The 25,527-nt window shown below is 38.6% G+C and overlaps 1 protein-coding gene across 5 annotated transcripts in view; it reads left to right on the top strand.

Annotated features, from left to right (window-relative positions):
- ntn1 (netrin 1) overlaps positions 1 to 25,527 on the top strand; it is a 328,369-nt gene that overhangs the window by 25,320 nt on the left and 277,522 nt on the right. The gene's annotated exons all lie outside the window — the stretch shown is intronic.

Below are 25,527 nucleotides of genomic sequence, written 5' to 3'. Positions count from 1 at the left end.
CCAAAGCACCTGGAAGGAGGGCCCAGGTTGGCCCATGCCCGATATAGAGGCACCCTTCAAGACTTGAATCCCCCCAAACAAGAGCTACACCCAGAGAGAGAGACCACTCAGCAATAAAATGTGCGTTTTGTATGCAATGCTCCCTCCCCATTATCTCCAGATACACGTGGAATCGTTGGGGAAGGGTCTCGGCTATTCTGGGACTTCTGGGATGTGAGGTCCAAAACACCGAGTAAACAAGAGTTTGAGAACCACTGCTGACCACCCGAGTAAACAATACAGGGCAAAACGGGATTCGTGTTCCATCCTCGGGTGCATCTAGAATGAATGCAACCAGGTACTATGTGTTGTCGAAGGTTTTAGTGGCCGGAATCACTGAGTTGCTGTGGGTTTTCCGGGCTGTGTGGCCATGTTCCAGAAGCATTCTTTCCTGACGTTTTGCCTGCATCTATGGCAGGCATCCTCAAAGGTTGTGAGTCTGTTGGAAACTAGGCAAGTGTTCTTTCTCCCAGCCTGGACCTTCCTCCGATATAGAAACCCCACTTGCCTAGTTTCCAATACCTCACAACCTCTGAGGATGCCTGTCATTGATGTGGGCGAAACGTGAGGAAAGAATGCTTCTGGAGCATGGCCATACAACCCGGACAGCAACCCAAACACTACTTTAACTACCAAAGCTCCATGTTATGGAATAATCGGAGATGTAGTTTCACGAGGACTTCTTTATGATTCTCTGCGTTTGGAGACGCGCCCGCATTTTTCGGCAGAGGCGACTCCAGTTCCTACGATTTCACAGCAGAGCCGTAGCTGTTAATGGGGTCAGACTGCCCTCACGTCACGCGCGGAGCCTTTGCACGTGGGAATGGGAGGCCGGCCTCCAAACCCCTGCGTTCCTGAGCGGGAGCGCTCAGTGGCATCGCAATCTATACGTCCCTCCGCCTTGGCCTCAGGTGTGGCAGTCCGGAGTCCCAGCGCTTTACGCATGCTCAGAGGCATCCTGCCGGCATTCGTTTGCTTAGACATACCTATGCTTTATGTCAGGAATGGGCAAACTTGGGCCCTCCGGGTGTTTTAGACTTCAACTCCCACTATTCCCTTTTCTTTTTCCCCCTCAGCCGCTTAAGCGAGGAGGAGGAGGAGACGCTTAAGCGGCTGAGGCTGTTAGGAATGGTGGGAGTCGAAGTCTAAAACACTTGGAGAGCCCAAGTTGGCCCATACCTGGCGTAAACGCAGTCCTGCTGGCCTCACTTCCTCTCCGGAGCGCTTTGGTGCCGAGGTCGAGACAAGCGCCGTTCACGCTCAGCCCAAAGCATCGGAAGTCTCCAACGCGTTTTGAACCTCTTCAGATCCTGGCATTTCGGCTAGTTCAGTTAAGCCTGGCGGGGGAATTAATTTCCATTTCCCAATCCCCATGGATCCCGCGTTTGGTTTTGAAGGACCGGAAAACGAAGGAAGGAAGGAAGGAAGGAAGGAAGGAAGGAAAGAAGGAAGGAAGGAAGGAAGGAAGGAAGGAAGGGGAAGCCCATGGCTTCTCGCGTGCCGCGGACTGTAAGGCTGGCTGGATCTACATGGCAAAATAATGCAATTTGATCTGTTGTCGAAGGCTTTCTTGGCCGGGTTGCTGGGTTGCTGTGAGTTTTCCGGGCTGTATGGCCATATTTCACAAGCATTCTCTTCTGACGTTTCGCCCACGTCTATGACAGGCATCCTGGGAGGTTATGAGGTCTGTTGGAAACTAGGTCAGAGGGGTTTATATATCTGTGGAAAGTCCAAGGTGGGAGAAAGAACTCTTTGTCGGTTTACGGCAAGTGTTAATATAGCAATTGGCCGTTTTGATTAGCATCGAATGGCCTTGCAGCTTCAAGGACTGGCTGCTTACTTCCTGAGGGAATCCTTTGTTAGGAGGTGTTAATCAGCCCTGATTCTTTTCTGTCTGGAATTCTCTTTATTTACTGATAGTAAATAAAGAACAGCACTCAGAAGTCAGGGGAATTCCAGACAAGAAACAATCAGGGCCAGGTAACACCTCCCAACAAAGGATTCCTCCAGGCAGGAAACAGCCAGGTTTTGAAGCTGCAAACCTATTCAATGCTAATCAAGCAGGCCAATTGCAACATTTACGTTTGCCTCAAACAGACAAGAGTTCTTTCTCCCACCCTGGACATTCCATTAATATATAAACCCCATTTGCCTACATTCCAACACCTTACAGCCTCTGAGGATGCCTGCCATATATGTGAGCGAAACGTCAGGAGAGAATACTTCTGGAACATGGCCATACAGCCCGGAAAACTCACAACAACCTAATGCAATTTGAACTGCACACATTGAGCAAATAATACAGTCCAAAATGCCTTATGTGGCATTATAGACCCCGCCAAAAGACCAGGGTGCATCTATACTGTAGAATGAATGCAGTTTGACCCCATGTTAATTGCCGTGGCTCAGTGCTGTGGAATCCTGGGAACTGTAGTTTTACTAGTTCTTGACCTTCCCTGCCAAATAGTTCTAGTGCCTCACCTCAAACGACAACTCCCACAAATTATATAGAATTGAGCCAGGGCAGTTCAAGTGGGCTCAAGGTGTAATTCTATAGTGTAGATGCAACCTAGGCTGAGCGTGGAAGTCTATGGGTGGGGAACCTTGAGCAAGTCGCACCATCTCAGCCTCAGAGGAAGGCAAGCGCAAACTCCTTCTGGTCAGATCTGGTTCAGAATATCCCAGTGATAAGAGCCACCTTAAGTGGGAAATCACTTGAAGGCACAGAGCAACCCTGGGGGCAGATGTTCCCAGAAGAGGCAGCCCACGCTAGAGTCGGTCTAACTTTCCAAGTACACAAATGACCCGTTTTCTCAGCCCAGTTTAGGGGGTCATCGGAATGCCGTGACGGATGTGTAATATAACTGGGAATTTTTGGAAGCATTATAAACTGTACTTAAATGCACTCCGAAGTATTTAGGGGAAATGAAACACTCCAGTTGTTTTGAAACCTTTCCCTTATTTACCCCTTCGGCACCTGCAAGCAACTGCCATTGAGATGTTATGAGGACTATAGTTGGAAGGCATGCTTGGTTCCAGGTCAGTTTGCTTCCAGAATTGAAATCAGTTTGCATGAAAGTATGTTCAGATGAATTTAAGTTGGAAAAGATATTCAGTAAATATGAGCAGAGCTAGAACTTACCTGGAAGTAAATTCCACAAAAATATCATAGAATCATAGAATCATAGAACAGTAGAGTTGGAAGAGACCACATGGGCCATCTAGTCCAACCCCCTGCTAAGAAGCAGGAAATCGCATTCAAATGTGCCTTGAGAATAATCTACACAAGGATCCAATTCTGGGAATATAAATTTAGCAAATGTAACATGATTAATAAGTAATAGCTATGGATATTTTATAGATGATTGGGTGTATTTATGAATTTTTTGTTCATGTACTAAAAATGTTCATCCTGTATGCTGCAATCATGCATTATTTTTCCAGCAAGGTATGTTTCTGGTAATATATTTTTAGAATAAATTCTAACAATATTCCTTGCAGTAGTGTGCAATATAATAATTTGAACTAAGATGACTGCAAATCATCCATAAAACAAAATAAACAAGATGCACTTGTTTTTCTCTTTCTGTTTCTCTATCCTCCTGTATTTATGAGAAAATGGGAGAAATTTCTTTCTTACTTTGCAATATGTGTTGGAGTGGCATATTCAGGAAGTCAAAGTGATTATTACAAGCCACAAAAAGGTATTGACAATTCATTCCTGTGATCTTTAAGACTTGTCTTGCAGTTGTCCATGCAGAGATACCAGCCTATTTCATAAAAGAGGCCATCAAGTATCTCCCACATCCTTTGGCATATCCCTAGCTTGTCACATCTGCTTTGAGTTTCTTGAATCATGGGGATGGCTCTTAAGGGGATAGAGAATACACTTACAGAATATTTTCTGTCACTTTTCCCACTCCTCAACTTTCAGTAAGCACCCAAAAAGAGCCCTGCTGGATCAGGTCAAGGATTTATCCAGTCCACAGAATGGTCAATAGGATGATGCCCTTGGGAAGCCCACCATCAGGAACATATAAGTGCAATAGCCACCTTTAGCTGTCCTTGTCCACTAACTGTCATGCCAAAATATCAGAAGTGAAGGTAATATATGTCCATCATTATTTGTTCCAAGTGATAACCTTATTCCCTGGGGATTTATCTAATCACTTGTTAAAGCTGTCTGTGTGGGTGGCAATCCCTTCGTATTGAAGCAGCTAAATCCACATTTTATGTATATACTAGCTGTGCCCAGCCACACGTTGCTGTGGCAAAGTGGTGGTGGTATTGGTTAAAAATTGTTGTGGAATTTTTATTTGACGTTATTTGTATTTTTTAATTAATTTTATTGTAACTTATGTTTTTTATTTATTATATTTTATTATTTTTGTATTATTTTAGTTATTTTCTGTTATTATAGTATTTTATTGTATTAATTTTAGTGTCTTTTTATTATTTTTATTGTATTATTTGTATTTATTTTATTTTTTATTATTTTATTATTATTTGTGTTTTTATTATTTTATTTTATTATTTGTATGTATTATATTTTATTATTTGATTATATTATTTTTACTTATCTTTTTAAAATTGTATTATTTTATTTTGGTTTTTTATTTGTTTTTTGTATTTATTTTATTATTTTTGTTTCTCTTTGTATTGGGTTGCTCTGAGTTCTGTGGTCTGCCTGGTCATGTTCCAAATGTATTCTCTCCTGATGTTTCGCCTGCGTGTATGGCAGGCATCCTCAGAGGTTGTGAAATGTATTGTAATGAAAGGAAGTGGGGTTTATATATCTGTGGAATGACCAGGGTGGAAGAAAGAACTGTTGTCTGCTTTAGGCAAGTGTGAATGTTGGAATTGGCACTGAATAGCCTTGTAGCTTCAAAGCCTGGATGGTTCCTGCCTGCCTGGAATGAACAAAATGTGGCTCCCAGTGTTAAAAAAAACCTGTGAAATCAGGACAGTTAACTAAAGAACAGCACTGAGCAATCAGGGAATTCCAGACACGATGTACCGAGGGCCAGCTAATATCTCCCAACAAAGGATTCCTCTTCAAAGCAGGAAGTAGACAGGCCTTGAAGGTGCAAGGGCATTCAATGGCAATCAAGGTGGCCAAGTGGAACATTCACAGTCGCCTCAGACAGATAAGAGTTGTCCCATCCTGGATATCATTGGTGACATAGAAATAAACATTCCACTTGTCTGTTTTCAAACAGATCTCATAATCTCTGAGGATGCCTGGCATAGACATGGATGGCAGTTTGGCAGCAGATAGGGTCGTGAGGGAATGTGATGTTTAATAGGCTTTTCCTGAATCCCTTCTTATTATCCAACATATTAAGTTATCCAATGTTCTGCCGGGGGGTTTATGTTGGATAAGTGAGACTGTACTGTATATTTATAATCTTATATTATCTGCTTAGAACTGGATTATATGAGGTTCCTTCTACACAGCTGAATAAAATGCACACTGAAGTGGATTATATGGCAGTGTGGACTCAAGATAATCCAGTTCAAAGCAGATAATATGAGACTGGTAAAAAAAAAGATTATAAATGGGTTATATAGCTGTGTGGAAGGGCCTTGAGTCTACACTGCCATATAATCCAGTTCAAATAAGATAATCTGTATTTTATAAGCAGTGTGGAAGAGGCCTGAGGCCTAATTCTGCCTGTCCCCTGGGCTGAGTAGGTTGCTAGGAGACCAAGTGGGCGGAGCTTAGCCTTCTAACTGGCAGCAATTGGCTAAAAACAATTATTCCTCTCCCTCTAATTAGGACTTTATTTTTCTTTTCTTTTTGTTGTCGGAACGTAGGGGCAAGGATGGTGGATTATGCTGCCAAATTTCTAGGTTCTGGGGCTTGTATTTTTGTTGTTTAGTGGGAGGGGAGGACACCATTACTCATTTATATATATACTAGCTTTGCCCGGCTACGCATTGCTGTGACTTATGGGAATCCTTTGTTGGCCAGGTGGAATAGCAGTGAATAGCCTTGCAGCCTCAAAGCCTGGCCGTTTTCTGGAGTAGCTGGAGCTTTTTGTTGTATGAACTTAGAGGCATGGATGAGAGGTTGTGCTGCCAAGTTTAGTGTTTCTGAGATGTGTAGTTTTGTTGTTTTGTCCTAGGCCAAAATTTCATTACCCTTTTTTATATATAGATAGATGGTTGGAAGGGGTGGTTTTTTTCTCTGTCTGTCTTAAATATCCTACAATTTAACTTCATTGAATGACAAGGGCTTCTAATACTATGGAGAAAAATGTATCAAATTTTAGGACACTATCCATACTAGCTTTTTTCAAAGCTAAAATGTCCAAAATGTTGGAATTTGACCTTTGATCATTTGAATTGCCCTTCTTGTCTCCCTTCCCATCTTTAGAATATCTTTGTTGTAGATTTATAGAGTGAATCATGTTTTGGCATGTAATTTTTCAACTCCATTCCTAATTATCCAAAATTAAATTTGCCTTGTGTACAGCAATGACAGATAGTTGTCAATATTTTGAGTGAATGCTCCATCTGCTGCAATCCAAAGATCAATTTTCTTGCCAATTGCTGTTGGTTCAAGTACAATCAGTGTTTGGGTGGACATATGTCATTTCATAGTTGCTTATTCTAAACCACATTTTCCATATTAATGCTGATTCCGGCCAAACTGAAGAAATCATTTTAGATCTCTTCATTGTGTCCTTAAGCATTAGCAAATTCCCTAATCCTAGGCTAATAAGTATAAAATTCCTGTATAGTGTGAAATCTTTGTTTCCTTAAGAGTAGTGTGTGCTGTCACACCCCCAAATTTAGTTTACCGTTGAACCATGAAAATGATACAGTTTAAATTCAACCTCAATTTATTTGCAGCTAAACTGATCTTAGGACCAACTTCCACTGGAGGAATCTTTGCCTAACCCTTTAACTTGGAGAAACCTGGCATAATATTTAAATGAGACATGCCAGACAGATCAAACCTAGATTGCATGAGGTTACAGTCCTTATTTGGCACTACTGCATATAACTATGGACAGTTTTTCTGGGAAAGGGAAATGCTCTCCTATGATAACAAGGAGAAGTTTAATATGCAGGCTCGCACTGCCCTGATACTTGAAGACCTATCTAATCTGAAGCAGGTAGATTGGTTCTCCTTAACAAATCCTACAACATCAAATGGTTAAAAGGACATTAGTAAAATATTCTGACTGTGGTGCCATGAGCAATGAAGACTGAGATGAATTGAACAACAGCAGACAAAGCCATTCTGAGTCTTCTTTGATCTTTCAGAATATTTTGGAAATCAACAAGGATGCAAATTGAATCAAAATAAAATAGAATGGCTGACAAGATGATCTAAAACACTGCTTCTTAAACTGTAGACCCCAAGCCCAAAAGGGGTCCCCTTAGCCAAATATTGGCGTCATGAAAACTTTGGCAATGCTAAAAGGTTTCTGATGGCCACCATTTACACAAATCTGTTAGCAACAACAAGCAGTGTTTACAGTGGACTCTGCAGAAAATGCTTCTACTGTACTCCACAAACAAAGGAAAATCAATCTGTTTAGCAAGCCTTGCAAATGCCGATTTCTTTCAGCAAATGTTTGATTTGTATACCTACTTTATATATCTATATACCTGGGGTCACATAAAAATTTCTTGAGCAGAAAGGGGTTGTTAGTGGAAAAAGATTAAGAAGCTCTAATCTAAATAAACTGCCCTGTTTATTTATATTGAAGCAAATCCAGCTTGGTTAACTTTTCAAAAAACTTGTGTTTCTGTGTCCGCTGAGGGAAAAAGAGTTATGAAGATAGATGTTCCCAATAAAGTAATCTGACTTTTATAAACTGTACCATTGAAAGGAGCTCAGATTTTAATTTGAGTAGCAACAATGGGGGAGGTAATATTCTTCCTTTCCCCATTCATGGTGTTATCCCAATTTATGTCCCAATTCCCCCAGGGCTGCTTTTAGTTCCACAGTAGCATATTTTGCCCCCCTCAACATCTTCAGGCAGAATTAGGGATCAGATTGGGGGATGGGGGTGGGAGGGATGATAAACAGAAACTTCTCCAATGCTGCTGTTCTCCTACCCACGGCCTGCACTGCTTCAGTTAAAATCAAGTTGCTTCAAAGCATGGAAAAAGACTTTTCAAAAAGTTCCTAGAGTCTAACTCCACAAGCCCCACCTGCATAGCCAGGGATAGTGGATCTTGTAGTATAGTATTTGGAGGGCTGCTGGCTTCTCATCTTTGTTTAAAGTGTGAATATGTGTCTTGCAAGATGCATGAATGGGATCTTCTTATCACATTGTGCCAGATGTGGATGAGCTAAGAAGAGTTTTGCATTCTTGGAACAGAGCGTTGGAGCCAAACCTACATTCCCAAGAATGATCAATTTCAGCTGCAAATTCAAGATGTTGTTTTTATGTAAGTGTCTCCAGGCCAACCTTTCCATTAGAAAGAATGTAGTGGGCACTTGAGGCAATAGACTTCTGAGGCCTGGAATTGCCAGGAGTTTCACTTTTAAAAAACAACAACAGAGAGGGAGAGTTTGGATTTTCGTTTTAGGTAATGTAGTGTTTTGAGTAGATCCCAAAGTTCTGAGGTTCATTTTAAGATGAGGATCACGTTAGCTGTGACTTTAAGAGAAATATTATTTGATCTCCTGTTGATTTTTTAAATGAATGTACAGATCCCAGGACTATAAGCCTATGGAGAAGAATTGACCTTTTCCCTTGTACTGTTTTCCTCATCTGAATTTCCCTACTGAAAGTTATAACTTCTTTTTTCCCCACTGTGTGTAAGATTTTCTCCTATGGACAAGTAAAATCAGAAAAGTAAAATGGTGTAGATGTGTCTTCCAGCTCTGTGGGCTTGTTCTGATGATTTATCCCTTTGACTCAATCTTTTCTTATCTAACTGTATCCATAGGCTGATTGTTCACTGGAGAACATATTTCATTTCTTTTCAGTATATGCCAGTGAATCTCTTTACAATGTAAATAAATTGACTATTAGTTCACGTTGTTTAATAGACAGTAGGTGTTATTAATCTGTGTCTTCAAACTGACTGTTGTTGAAACAGTAAACAAAGAATTCAACATGAGCAAACTTCCATTTATTCTTTTAAATTATCATAGGCCAAGCACTTTTTAGGTTTTTTTGTTTTGTTCTTGAGCACTAAGAATAATAACAAAACACAATATTGGCAGCATACAGCAGTCTGGCTCACAGAGAGTCCTTCCTTAAATATGAGTACAACTAAATGTGTCATAATGCAAAAAGCAGACACGAACTATGTTATTTGTTAGATTCTTGTTTGCCTGAGACATTGCTTCTCACATCTTGCTTTAATTTTATATAATGACAATTCTTTTGCCGTGCAGCCAGCTTGTGTGAACATATTCTATGTGTGTACTACATTCAAATTTACATTAATGAAACAATTCAAAAAACAATGTGGACTTGAAACATAGTACAGGGTGGCCAGTGAAAGACTGAAGGGTTTTTCATTTTCAATCCTTTTGCATAGAATCATAAGAGTTGGAAGAGATCCTGTGGGCCATCCAGTCCAACCCACTGTCAAGAAGCAGGAAAGTCACATTCAAAACACTTTTTATTTTATTATATACATTTTTGTAGGTTATAGAGCATCCTTTGGAGATCGATTAATTATATTTCCAAATAAAATAAATAAATAATTAAAAGCATGTGTTTGTGAATGTTATTTTTGTTTTATATCATTCAGTCTTTCAGTGGTCACCCAGTATAACTTAATTCAAACTATTTGAAGGGAAATATGTGTGAGAAGCAATATGTTATTCCAACTCATGGTTAAACCTGGAAATAAGGAAGTTATACACAAATAAGTACAGCAACTGATTGAATTAACAGCAGACAAAATTTCCAATGGTAAAGGCAGTGCCAATATTATGAGGTTGAACTCTTGTTGGTTAGCAAGACCAGACTTGAGCCATAGCAGAAGTATCAAGAAGTGCCTGCTTTAGCCTCGAGATTTTAAATGTGGGATCCCTGCCCACACCCCCAAAGAGTGCTCCATATACTGTATCAACAAGACCCTAGAGATCAGATCTTGCCATCTTTGATTCTTAAAGATGTTGGTGGGTGCTTACTGGTGGTGACTTATCCACAACTTTCCCTTCCCTGATGGACTGCCTTATTGTGACAAGCTATTTAGAAATATGCCATCCTTGGCATTAGGTGTGCTAATCAAAATGGAATAGGTTGAGCAAAGCATATAGCTACCAGATCTTCAGTTGATGGGGACTCAAACAGGATTGCTCACATTAAATCTTATCCCAGGGTGGGGAGGAAATGCAGACCAAAATGGCGAGTGTCAGGATGTTGAGTTAAGGCTGGCTTCTCTAGCTCTTATATTCTGTGTTCCATGTGAAAGGCAACATAAAATCTACCTTCCCCTCGGTAGTTCATCACTTAATACAGAATAAGGCTATCACTAAAAACAAATTACCATAGAAATTCTAAACCTAAATCCAGTTCTTATGCACAATTAGAGTAGACCCATTGGATTTATGGAGTTCACATCAATGTTGATATACCAAGTGTACATCAATTCATCAGGTGTATTGTAATTGAAGCCAACACGTGGATACACGATTTTCAGTGGGAAACTTAACTCCCTGTAAATACTCTCTTTTAAGTATAGTTTACTCCAGCAGTAGTTTCAAAAGGGTAGGGCACATAGCTTTAAAATTATTATATTACCCAGTAGAAAGATGGAAACCCTTAATTCTTTACTGCATCATAAAGATATAGGAGATATATACTTTAACTTTATCTGTATGGAAATTTGTCTATTTAATACATTTATTGTAAACAACCAAAAATATATAATAATATTGTACAGAATCTAAAGCAGTAACCTAGCAGTCTTCAAATTATTGCTCTTTGACTTGAATGATTTTGCTTTGTTTTCTTTTTCTTCTGCATGTAAAGATAAAGTTACAAAGACTTTAGATTTGGGGAGGTCTCTTGAAAAACATTTCTAGGGCTAGGGAAACTTGTTTTGCTAATGAAACACGAAGCTTGTTGATGTTTTAATTTGCTCCTGATGAAGAATGTCCCACATGAGCATTTTACTGCTGAAAACTCTTAAAATATCATATGAGACAGATGTTTGCAAGCAGCATTTCCCAAGTCTGTGGTTGGGCTCAAGTTTAAGAAAATTAATTCAACAGGCAACAGGCATCTGTAATTTAAAACCACAGCAAGTTAAGTGTTGTAAAAACAAGACCATTGGTACTACTTTCTATTAGCTGCAGCTATAATATCGGTCCATGGCAATGAAGCAAAGCAAAGAAATTGGGCATCTACCAAAGCCATCAGATTTGGAGGTCTAGAAAACCAATGTAGCACAAGGTTATTTAAAGTTGAATGAATCTGGGTGAGGTTTTTTGTTTTTGTTTTTAAATACAGAAGGATATCAAGGATAGTTATTTGTAGACAGATATTGAGTATGGAAGGGGTAACTGAAGTTATCTGCGTCTAGTTTTTCTTCTTTGGGGGGGGGGGGTAAAAAGTAAACCTCATTGCGGTTTTATAATAAGTTACCTATATCTTACTACATGCCTAGCCCCTCACTATCCATCCATCTAGTCATATATTTATTAATTACTTTCATTTTTTGTTATCATAAGCATACCATTTGAAATGCAATATAAAACATTACATAACAGTAACAAGCTGCAACAGCTGTTAAACTCCATTTTTAAAGGAAACATAAAACTTAGAAGCCCTGGACAAAATCAACTGCTAAAATGGAAATAAAAATGGTATTGACATTCTTTTATTGGAATGGAACTCAACAAGAAACTGTCAGAACCTAAACAAGAGAATCCAAAGCAGGTCCTTAAAGGCTGGACGGGTTCAGGTTGGAAGAGGCTGTTCTTTTGGTACTCTTCCCCAAGTCATTCAAAGGCTCTATAAGTTAAAATCAGCATTTGGAGAGAAGCCTCCCAGCAGGATGGTAACACATCCGGGCATCTCCTGGGCAATATCTCTGTAGATGGCCAATTCTCTCACACCAATGCAACTTGCAGTATGTTCTCAAGTTGCTTCTGACATGATAAATAAGCATTTAGAAATGTGTGTCACTACACTTCAAGGTAGTTGTATCAAAAGTGGCATTCTATAACATAATTTAAAAATTAATACAGACAGTCCCAGAGTAACATCGGACTTACAAACAACTCATAGTTAAGAACAGAGATGAGACAACAGGAAGTGAGAAAAATCTACCCCTTCAAAGGGAAATTCACCCCTTGAGGAGTTATCATGTCGAAAAGGGGTTTCCACTGAAGCTTTATCGCCAATCTTTGCTTCCACAACAAGCCAAATTTTTCAAATTCCAAATGTCACAGGGACAAAAAGTGAGGTGAAATCTTCTTAACAGGGGCACAGACAGCAAAAGAAACATCACAGGGGATGTTAACCCTTCCCTGTGCTATCCAAATCCATCTATCTATCTATCTATCTATCTATCTATCTATCTATTTGGGGTTACACTTAAAAATTTACCTGTTATGGCTTACATACAAACCAACAGAACCTATCTTGTTCATAACTTGGGGATTGCCTGTTTACATATTATAATAATATGACCCCCTATGATCCCATTCCTTCAATCATAGCATAGTTCTACATCTCCATAGCCACCTGTTAGCCCAATCTGAGTTTTTAAAAATGTTATGCTACAGCAGAGGTAACAGTTGTGCAGACCTCCAGATGTTCTATGACTGCATCTCCCAGCTAACACATCTAAAGGTATGGGAATAATGGGAATGCTTCAGTTCCATATTAGAGTATGGAAGAACTCAGGCAATTGGTTTCTGTAAATAACTTGTGAGACTCTAGTCAAATTACATGTAATTCATGCAAATTACATATAATTCATTCATTCATTCATTTAAAAATGTGTATCATGCCATCCAGTGCTTTCATGATATTTTATTCAGTAAAGAAATAAAAGGAGAAAAGCAGAATTGGAGCAAATACCAGGGGAATAAAAATGGATGATAAAGTCCTGCCTTGACTCCTCAAATGTAAGAAAATGTCCAAATTGAATCTCTAAAAAAATCATCATCTGGCTTGTGCTCATTGTGATTTGTGGGATTCATCTACTGTCTGCTACTACATAATAGCACTTTAACACTTGCCAACACACACATCACTATCCTACTTCTTCTTTTAATTAGAAAGTTTTATGACATGAAAAAGTAACTGGGGAATTTCCTCCCATATCAAAGGTTACTACTCTGTAAAGTACAGTCTATCCCGTTCTATACTTTCTGAGCATAAATGGCCTAACAATGAGTCCTCTATAGTTCCTCTGCATACATCTGCACTGAAGTAAGAGCCATCAAGTTGGTTTAATTATGTTAAGTTTCCAAGTGGATGGAATAATGAAAGTCATTCTGGCCTCATTCAATTATTCTTAGATAGTGTCAAAATGCCAGCCAAACTAATGGCATTGTTTAGAAGTAAAAATTCTCCACCCAACAGGAGCAAGCAGGTCATCCTCTATTACTCCCATAGGAGAACAGCATGTATTGGCATGGGTTAGCAACATGTATTAATGGTGTGGGACATTTGGCAAGTTATCAGTGGAATGACTGGTTGTGCCATATAAAGGTAATTCAGCTTTCATGTACACAGTAGCTGGAAATACCTTCTTCATGCTTCTAGTGCATACTAGTACTATTGAAGGCAGCAATTTTATCTCCACAACCAAGATTATGAACTGAGATTTAGTTTTATTACTGGTGACAGTCCCGCTGAGGCATCTTTAATTCTCTGTCATGCTCTGTCACTTGGCATCTCAAACTGCAAAGGCCACACTTTCGCTGCAGTATCTGAGGGGTTAACCGGGGTCATACTTCTAGCAATATGGTCTTGGTGGGAAAGGGCATTTCTGTCCCTTGTGGGAAATCTGTTAAGTGCCCTTTAAACGTGTAAACAGTCTAGAGTTGTAATTTATCTCCTTTGGCTCACAGCAGCTGCAAGAGGGGCACTGCTGGGATTCTCATTAACACCTTGCAAAAGAGGTCTGTTCGCATCTGCTGGTTTGCCAGCTCTTCCTCACTAGCTTTGATAACCCTGCACACAATGAGCCATGTACATTGTTCAGTGTGTAAGGGCCCGTTCCCTGATACACCCACTGTAACACAGGGAGTATTTCAGTATGCAAGACAGCATTCTCCTGTCGCATCATTCCCTACCTCATCATAAAAGCATTCACATTTCACCTCATTCTGCATAACGATCAGCAAAACACTATAGCACAAATCCAGGAGCTGATTTGGCTGAAATTGAAGCTAGAGATGTCTTTAAAAAAACATCCATAATAGAAGAACTTGATGTTGATGTGAAATCTATTACTCTTTTTATTGTTTTAAATTTTACTTAGGATTTGACAATTATATTGGCAAATGGCAATCAACATAGCTATTAAATGTTTGTCGGTAATAAAATCCTGTTTTTTTATGATATCTGAAAAATATCAGACAGTATAGCCTTGTCAGTTAAAATGCAACCAGATAAATTTCAAATTAAAATCATACATTCAAGAGCAAAATAAGGAAGAAGCTAGGTTTATATTATTGTTATTTATTAAAATGTTTATATATACAGATATTTTATACCTTTAATATAAGTCTATACTGGACTTTCTTAAAAAAAATCTAATATCTCCTCCCAAACTCACAGCCTTCCTCAGGAGTATTACGTTCAGGAATCAAGATGCTAAGGCTTATTACACAGGCCAGACATTTTGGATAAGCTAAGACAAATGAGTAATTTAAATGAAGTAATAATAATAATAATAATAATAATAATAATAAAAAACTTTATTTATACCCTGCCACCATTTCCCCGTGGGGACTCGGGGCGGCTCACAACGTTACAAAAGTAACAGCACAAATACATTAAACAATATACACAGTTTAAAACACAAGAAGATGATAAAACAGAAGTTAAAACAAAGGTTTATATAACAGTAATAATATCAAACAACCACCAATGCAAATCCGTCAACTTCAAAGGTGGGGGGGGGGGGACTATAGCAGCAATATAAGATAAAATCATTAGATTAAAATACCCCGATGAAAGGAGCCTAATAACATTCAGGATAGAATTATAATGAGGCTGGTCATCCAATAGCTGTCTCTCCAAGTAGCCAAGGTTGATGACGGCCATATATTTTCGGCTGTAGTCCTGTGGCTGTAACTTCAGGAATCTCAATAGGACTTAATTTCAGGCTGCATTAGCACAGACAACCTGTGTGTGTGGTTTGTGTGTGTGGAAGATTAATGTCTTATCTATGTCTAAAGCTATCCAGTTGTTTTACACCAATAAGCATATATTTTGAAATATATATAATGATCATGGGCCTTTGCATTCAAATTTAGAGATGTTCTTACCTAAGCACTTATCAGTCTAACTGTCATAGTCTCCATGATATTCCTTCCCAGAGTTCATTATATCGATATTATTCATTAGCCACTTTCGGCAGACAATTGCTTCATTTATGCAGTTTCTTTATATCAGATTTCTAGATTGTTCTTTTATTCTACCTGCCACAAGCTCTTAAAAGTGTTGTATTAATTGAAATAAGAATAACATTCATTATCTTGTCTGGATTTGGTTGTAGGTCTATTTGCTGAAGTATGAAAAACAAATACAGTAGAATATCACTTATCCAACATTCTGGATTATCCAACACATTTTTGTAGTCAACGTTTTCAATGCATTGTGATATTTTGGTGCTAAATTCATGAATACAGTAATTACTACATAGCATTAATGTGTAATGAACTACTTTTTCTGTCAAATTTGTTGTATAACAAGATGTTTTGGTGCTTAATTTGTAAAATCATAACCTATTTTGATGTTTAATAGGCTTTTTCTTAATCTCTCCTTATTATCCAACATATTCGCTTATTCAACATTCTGCCGGCCCGTTTATGTTGGATAAGTGAGACTCTACTGTACAATCAAACGAACGATTGATGGGTGTGGTGTGATTAATCATTCTGCAAAAACTTAAATACGTTTCTCTCCCATCGCATTCTTGGTGACAAAGAGTACTGGTCACTAGTCTCTGTCACAATGTCCATCAGCAGTGCCGGATTTACCATAGTCCTTAGGTGTGCTTAAGCACAGGGCCCTGTTGGTTGGAGGGGGGGGGGCATCTTCCTGCCAAAAATATATATTTATGATGAATTTTGCTTATGTGATGCAATTCTAAATTTGAAGGCATTATGTTTTAGAGTAATTCCAGACATAATGATAGAGTTGACTTGATAGCTAGTCTATGGGAGTGTGCCACAAAGCAGGAAGTGTAAGCCTACTGGGCCTACCTCCTTCAAGGCCCAAGGAAGGGGCCTCATACCTTAGCTAGCACAGGACCTCATCTGTCTTAAATCTGGCACTGCGCATTGTTCTCAATACTATTGTAAGTTTTGCCTGTAGTTGACCCATCAAAGCGGTTGAATTGACTTATCATTCAACCTTTGATTGAATGCATGGACTTCAGTTGGGACTATTCCACTGGATGCCAGGCATTGTTTTGTGGTTACTAGGCACACACATTAATCCAAAAATGCCCCAAAACCTGCAAATGAATATGTATTTGGGCAGTCCCCTCAGTTTATGCAACAAATAATGGATAATGTTACATGGGAGCCAGCCTTCTGCCAACTATGAGCCCTGACCAGGAAACTTTTTTTTACAGTGTTCTCAAAAAGCTTACAATTAAATTTTACTTGAATTAAAACAAACCATAATACAAAGGTGCATTGGGACTAAAATAAAACCCTGCCTTGGCATTCCACATTAGAGGTCTGCCTTCTCTTTTGCTTGTCTGCTGGTAGTCCAAGCCTTGCTCGCTTCTTGGCCAGAGTTTGCCAGCCTTTCTATTTGTTTCCACTCTTTCCTTGAGCAAGCACATTTTGGACAAAAAAAAGAGAAGTTTATTCCAGCAGACAGCTAAATAGAAAAGCTAGGATTTTTTTTTAAAGAGAAAAAAACTTTGTTGTTGTTTACTGTGTCCTTGGGATGTCACCAATGTACAGTTGTCACAGAATGGCATGTTCTCCATGGTAGGTCATGTGCACGTGAGACCCTGTTACTGAACTCAAATTCTGCTAGTCTGCTTTTGAACTAGAAGGGGTAAAAATATTAATTTTCAGAGCTTAATAAATACAACAAAGATTTCAAAAAATGCTTGAATATTCATTCATTCCCCTAAAGGCCAAGGTTTATGCCTATGTAGCAGATTTGTGTAGCAATCTCCTTTAAAGAAATAAAATCAATCCATGAAGGCAATAACTCTAAATGGAAGAGGAGGGGGCTTCTTAAACCCCTTCCCCTACTCAAAATCTCCCTCCTCAGCTATTTTTTTTCCCATTAATGGGAGAGTTATCCTAGAAAAGTGCGAAGATAACTTGATCTGATAGATTGGCACTGGGATGTTGTAGCGTGAAGTGATGCCAGAAAGGGCAAAGAGCAGTACAGAATTTAGTAAAGCAGTAACTGAGACACCAGAATTCATAATGAATGAACTTTCAGCAAAAGATACTTTCCTACAAGCCAAAGTTCACACAGCCTGTTGCTAAAGCTCAGAGATGACCTCATACGATGATGATGCCAAAAATGTTATTAGGCGCTTCCTTTTTTTTCAAGATGAAAGGAAATTCCCATGATTCTTCTGCAGAATGTCTCCTTAGTTCCTTGAACATCTCTGAGTTCATTTTGATTTAATAAGCATTTGGAAAAATATGCTTCTTTGCATTGAAATGCTCAACTGAAATGCTCAACTGTTGATGACTACGCCATATTGCAGTAGGCCCTTGGTATTCTGAAATGCCCTGTGGATCCCAAAAATCTTCAGTGTCCCTTTTATAAACTGGAAAAATAAAAGTTTGTTCTTTAGAATTTTGTGACTATTTCCAAGTTGTGGGTGGTCGAATCTGTGGATGCAGAAATAGTAGATATGGGCAGCCAAATGTACTTTATTGATCTCAAAATGACAATGTAACTATCTGGCACCCTCTCCATTTACAATGGGCCTTTGGTATTTGTTGGAGTTTGATTCCAGGATCTCCCCACTGACTGAAGATACCAAAATCTGTGGATGCTCAGTACCATTATATACACACACACACACACACACACACACACACACACTACATTTATATCCCGCTCTTCTCACCCCAAAGGGGACTCAGAGCGGCTTACAAATCAAATGTACATACAATATATTATTAGCATAGCACAATATAAGCATGAAATTACTATATTGTACTATATCATTATACTGTAATATTATTAGTAATATTACATGTAATATATAATATATAATTAATATTATTATATTGTATTATTATTAGTATAATATTGTATTACATTATAATATTATTATCAATATTATATGTATATACAATATATATTTATAAATTATTGTATATTATATTGTGTAAAATTAGCATAGCATGTTGCTATGGCACAGGAGAAAAGATGGAACTATCTTCCTGGCTCCCCTGTTCATTTTGGTCCTGGAGCATCCATTGGTGATGGGGAGGGGGCCTCCCGCTGAAGGCAAGGGAGACAAGATGGCTTAGTGAAATGGTGACCCTTATATAAAATGGCAGAATCAAGGTTTGTCCTTTGGATTTTTCAATATGTTTTCAAGATGTAGATGTTTGAATTTGTGGGTGCAGAAACTATGGATATGGAGGGTACATGAAGATTATGTATCTGTCAGACCCTTGTAAAGTGCTAGTGAATTGTAAGGGAATGTGGCATATTTTCACAGTAGTAGGTTATTTCCTTGTGTGTATATATATTTGTGCATACAAAAGATGTTGCTTTTAAAATTGGTAGTGTGCGTGCCCACAATAAACTTGTTGTGCAATTTACTGGTAAGCGCAATGTATGTCAGTACAGCCCAGTCCCTTAGTAACAGCAGGGTGGCATCTGGCCCAGTCCCAACAGTGCCATTGGAGGTTGGGAGCCCACAGAGCAGCGGCTGTGCTTTTGGCCCCTCTCTTGCATTTCTGGTCCTCGCCATCAGGTTGTTTGCCCTCCCTTTCCTGCTCAAGGAGAATGAAGTCAGTTCTGTGTAATGTTTGAGATTGCATCATGAAATTAAAATAGTTTTGCTTCAAAGGAAGAGTAGGGAGATGTTTGGCAGCATTTCTGGCAAGCTGACGATAGATGGGAGGATATTGAAAGCAGACTGGCAGCAGGCTTTGCACTTTGCACAATTGAGTCCTGACCGTGTGAAGACAAATACAAACACTGGCTTGTATTTGCACATAGGGGCTTTGTGGACCACTATCCCAGGCCCTATACTTTTCGTCACTGAATCGGAGAGCAGAAAGTTGCTAGTGCGAGTTTGGCTGGAATGGGGCGGCTTGGGGCGGGGGAAGAGGCTCTGCTGAGCATTTTGAAATGAATTGAACTGTGCAAACATTCCACTGAAAAGCTCTCAGGGTGATGCTTTGGAACAGATACCCGGCCCCTTGTAACACAACTGCTGAAATTTAAATGGCAACTTTCACGCTGGAGCAGACTGGACAAAAGAGGACAAATAAAATAGCCCTGAATGGGGTTTTGTTTGTTTGTTTTTGTAGCCCAGCTAATATTTCAGCAATTGTTCTGGCCAGGAATGTGAGGGTTTCCCTTCAGAATTAATTTGAGTGAAACATGAGAAGGCTCAGAATTGGGTGTAAGCCATCCCTCTTCTAACTCTAAATGTGGATGCACAAAACTTATTGAAACTCAAAAAGGCAGATTGGTTTCTTTTCACATGTCTGATATTTCTGAACTAACAACACAATCCTATGCACACCTATTTTCCAGTAGACTCATCCCCTCAAAAACAGTGAAATTTATTTCCTGGTATATAAGGTTGAGATTGCAGCCATATGCAGAAGTTAAGCAAAATTCGGCATCTACAGATCTGGAAAGGGGGAATCAAATGTTTAGTGAAGATTTTTGTCTGGTTAAATATATTGGTTTCCTACTCATTAAACGTTAGCCAATTTATTATTTAATCAAATTGTTAAATCTATTCATTTATAATTTAAAGCCCTAATTTCAGAGCGATCCTTCTGAACAGATACCCAAATCTTGTAGACACTGTGGATGAATTTTAAATAGCAACTTTTACATTGGTGTCTTTATAAGACACTGAAAGAGACATTAGAAAATTTGCAAGTTAATAAAGAAACAGGAGGTAACTTACCACATTCTATTCATTATTAAAATCTAGTATCAGTTTGAATATGTTTTTTCTGCAATATTATACCAATGTGCCAGAATTTAAACAACCTCAGGCACAAGAAAGAATGATCTGAACATGTTACTTACTAATAAGAATTGGTAATTTTTCATCAATTGAATTATTAATTAAGCTTGCAACCCCGATTTGTCATTTTTTTCCGCTCAAGCACCAACACACAGCAGTTTCACAGCTTCTGAAGATAATTATAGTGGAATTGAAGTCACATGATAAATTTAGCGGACAAAGAACTATTGGAAGTGAATCAGAAGCAATTACAAAATGAGGTGCAAGAACCCCCCCCCCCCCCCCCGGGGCTATGTGCTAACAAATTGAGTCTGTGTAAATAGGTTAAAACTTTATTTTGCTAATTACAAACACAATAATATTAATGCTTATAATAACCAAGTGCATTTAAATAGCAAATGCCACTTCACATCGTCCTAAATTCATTTAACTCAAGACCGTTTCAATTGCCTTGAGTTAAATTATTTACGTCTGCAAGAAAAATGTCCAGTATAGCTAGTTGTTTTAAATAAAGTTTTCATGTTTTCTAAATTGTTGTGCAAATGTGACTATTAAGTCAAACTAATTTATAGAGCCAGTTGTTTTAGCACTGGACTATGATGCTGGAACCCAGTGTTTGAATCTTCGATCAGCTATGGAAACCCACTGGGTGACTTTGGGCAAGTCATACACTCTCAGCCTCAGAGTAATGCAAAGGCAAAAAATGACTCCAAGAAAACTCCATGCACCTGTCAAACAACAGCAACAAATTTATCACTAAGCTTAATATCATTTAAACAGTTATCTAAGTATTACAGAACAACAAATAGTATTTTTTCCAATTTTTACAACCTGAGTTAACCAGAATATCTTCTTGTAACATTACATCATTTCTGCATGCTTTAAAACTATACAACAAACACTTGGTATTTAGATATTTTAATATTAATCTAGTTATTTGCAGGATTCTGACTTTAGATGAGTCTTTCATGGGATTTTCTTTGCACAATTCAAGTGAAATTTGGTACTGGCTTCCACTACATAGAAATTACACCATCTGGCAGTCTTCTTTCTAGTTAATAACCAAGCTAAACACAGGTTAACTTCCAGGATCATATAAGATCTTGTGGTTTCAGGGTATTTAGGCACTTGGCAATTTGAGAAAGTTAGTATTTACAGCATTTTAAAATGATCCTTCATAACTTTAAGAAATAGGAAAATGTGTCAGCAATTTCATTGTAACATGGAAATACGAAAGTGAAGATGTAACATGCAAACACTGACGTTCCAGATAGAGCAAATTAATGCTGTCTGAAAAGTTCTTTAATGTTAAACTATTGCCATATGAGAACTTGGGTGTGAATGTAAACATAGCTATTCATAAGGAAGTTTTAGGGCTTGAAGAAGGGGGAAAAATTCAAACTGGAATGAAAGAATAGAAGAACCTCCCTGTTATATTCACATGCTAACAAAAGCAGAATGAGGGAAGTATTAGTAAGGATGAGTAATAGGGAACGTATGCTGGATCAAAGCAGAAGGATAAATCTAGCATTGGGTGCAGAAAGAGTCACACTACCCTGAAAGCAGAGAAATGAATGTATTTCCTGTTCCTAAGAGAATGAATGAAAAGGGATGTGATGATAGTTTTCAAATATGCAAATAGCTGTTACAAACCTGAGCATAGATTCAAGGACTATTATATAAAAAATGAAGAGCTGAATGGCAAATTATTGCAAATTATGAAGAGCATGTATGATTTCCATAAACTAAGCTCATCCCGGTGGTGCAGGAGGTAAACCAATGAGCTGCTGAACTTGCCTACTGAAAGGTCACCGGTTTGAATCCGGGGAGCGGGGTGAGTTCCCATTATTTGTCCCAGCTTCTGCCAACCTAGCAGTTTGAAAACATGCAAATGTGAGTAGATCAATAGGTACTCCTTCGGTGGGAACGTAATGGCACTCCATGCAGTCATACTGGCCACATGACCTTGGAGGTGTCTATGGACAATGCCTGCTCTTCGACTTAGAAATGGAGATGAGCACCAACCCACAGAGTCGGACACGACTAGAGTTGATGTCAGGGAGAAACTTTTACCTAAACTGATCCCAGTTCTGAGAAGAGAGGTATTATGGCTAATTATATTATATGCTTCTACCTGCTCCCTGATAAACCAGGGATAGCCATCATGGATGGGAGTTGGATGTGTTGCCCACCTCTCTTCTAGTCTTCCCAATTACAGTAATGTACCTTTGCAGGTTGAAACTTAGAAGATAAAGGTTTAGCATAATGATTGGTCTGAGATAATAGGTAGAGGTTATGATATTGTTAATAGCATTGCTAGCATGTTGGCTAATATATTGTTTTATTTGTCTGTTTCCAGTGGTAGACTTCTCCCAGCAGAACAGGGAATCTAGTATAAGTGAGGAAAGATGATCTGCTCTTTCCCGTTGCAGCCCCTGAGCACCCCAAAAGCCTGGCCTGTATGGCCAGGAGATTGTCTAAATTCAGCGAATGGCCCTTCCACATAGCTGAATAAAGTCCCACATTTCCTGCTTTGATATTGTGTGTGGACTCAGATAATCCAGTTCAAAGCAGATATTGTGGGATTTTCTGCCTTGATATTCTGGGTTATATGGCTGTGTGGAAGGGCCCTAAGGCAGTGTGGGAAAGAGACAAGGATATTCTCAAACATGCACCAGTGTCATGCTAGAGTTAAAAGTATGGCCCCTAATTTTTTGGATGCTCTGGGTGTAGAAATATTTTAAAGTATCTTAGTAAAAATATTTATTTATTAGCTACTCTATGGATGTAAACACGTGGATGTTAGGTGTAATATTCATAATATGTTGCTGTTGTTGTTAATATTAACTTCATTTATACCATCCCTTATGTAACGGCGCTCCATGCAGTCATGCCGGCCACATGACCCTGGAGTGTCTATGGATAATGCTGCTTCTTCGGCTTAGAAATGGAGATAAGTACCAACCCCCAGAGTCGGACATGACTAGACTTAATATCAAGGGGAAACCTTTACCTTTCAATACCCTGCCTTTCCCCCAAAATGGGACTCATCTCCATCATCACTGCCACCATTATTTATCATTATCTATCTGAGGCAGGGGTTTTAACCAGGGGTCAATGGACTCATTGGGGTATGTGTAAAGATTTCAGCAGATCTGTGAGCTTCAGATACAGGACTTCAATAGAAGTGGTAATGATTGTTGTTTATTCGTTCAGTCACTTCTGACTCTTCATGACCTCATGGACGAGCCACGTCAGAGCTCCCTGTTGGCCATTGCCACCCTTCAAGGTCAAGCCAGTCACTTTAAGAAAACTGTCCATCCACCTTGCCCTTGGTCAGCCCCTCATCATTTTTCCTTCCATTTTCCCCAGCATTATTTTCCAAAATTTCCTGCCTTCTCATTATATGGCCAGTCAGGCTTTATTTCCTGCAGTATGGACTGGTTTGATCTTCTCTGATGTAGTGGTAACTACATCAGGTAATAATTTGAACCCTGAGCATTGTGTATTCCTGCAGGAGGGGGATTTGCAGTGGATAGCCCTTGTGGTCTCTTCCAGCTCCTAGGTGCATTCAGAAACAAACCAGAATGTGGAGCACTCAGTTTTGGTTACAAATATAGTACAGTAGAGTCTCACTTATCCAAGCTTCGCTTATCCAAGCTTCTGGATTATCCAAGCCATTTTTGTAGTCAATGTTTTCAATATATCATGATATTTTGGTGCTAAATTCGTAAATACAGTAATTAAAACATAACATTACTGCATATTGAACTACTTTTTCTGTCAAATTTTTCTATAACATGATGTTTTGGTGCTTAATTTCTAAAATCATAACCTAACTTGATGTTTAATAGACTTTTCCTTAATCCCTCCTTATTATCCAAGATATTCGCTTATCCAAGCTTCTGCCGGCCTATTTAGCTTGGATAAGTGAGAGTCTACTGTATTAAGTAAATTGTGCACTCTATTCTCCTTGGTCATTACTTTGTAGTCTGTGGCAACAAATCTTGCATATCATCAGAAAAAATCACAGAGAAAAACAAAGAAACAAATAATAGTGCAGCTATTGCAAAGAACTAGAAATATGGAAATTGGGGGGTTCATTAATTTGCAAGCAAGATTTTTAGACTTTTGTTTCTTTCCTTTTCTCCAAGTTATCTTGCCTGCTGAATATTTGTGAAGATGCTGAAATCTTGGCACTGTTTAAACATCACATTAGTAACATTTTAGTGGCCCTAATAAATGTGTTATCCATCTTTGCTTTTTCTATGAGTAAAGGAGTTGAAAAGAAACATGAACTCTTATTTAGGACAACTTTTGATGTGGTACATTAAAAAGGAAACAACATAATTAAAAGTTTCCATGTTTGTGTAAATAAAGGGGGGCTAATTTGAATAATAAATTCAAAACATGTTTTCCACATAGAGTAAATGGTACAAATGAAACACACAAAATGTTAACTGAAAGTCTGAATGAATGACAAGACATCGATTCACATGTGACAGATTTTAAAGCCATTAGCAGCACATATTTGAATTGCTCATTCAACCTTCAGTGGGTGGCATAAAGTCAGGGAAATTGAGATCCAGATTGTTCAGTAAGAGACTGATTTGACTCTGCAACGTGCATTGCACAGAAGGGGAACAGACACAGCAGCTTCAAAGCAGTTGGGAAAGCTGCGCACAGAATAGAGCAAGACAGCAGCCAGTCTCAAAGCAAGTTAACAAAAGCTCCAGGCAGACAGAAACCCCAAAGAGACATGTAGAAGCACCAAAGCCATAAGGGTGATATTAGCATCTGCCCAGCATCTGGAAAACAATGCGTAAAATGTGGCAGACAGGTTTGATCATTTTGCCAAATGATTTAATCAGTCTGTAAAATTAGATATAAAGAATCTTGAACGACAGGTTTACACTGGCAGAAGATGCATTGGTACACAGAAAGATCTAGTTCTGGAAGTTGTGTGTGGAGTACATATCTTTCCATAAATGGTTACAAGAATTTGGCTTTTAAAATTGACATAGTCACACAATTGATGTGATACCTTTGAGTTATTATTAATAATATTATTTATATCCTGCCTTTTTCCCCATAGGGACTCAAAGCAACTAACAACTACACAATCTAATCACAATTTTAAACAAAGCAAATACA

This window comes from Anolis carolinensis, chromosome 2, assembly GCF_035594765.1.
Source record: "Anolis carolinensis isolate JA03-04 chromosome 2, rAnoCar3.1.pri, whole genome shotgun sequence".
NCBI lineage: Eukaryota > Metazoa > Chordata > Lepidosauria > Squamata > Dactyloidae > Anolis > Anolis carolinensis.
The sequence above is the reverse complement of the archived record's forward strand: the minus strand, read 5'-3'. Positions and strand labels throughout refer to the sequence as shown.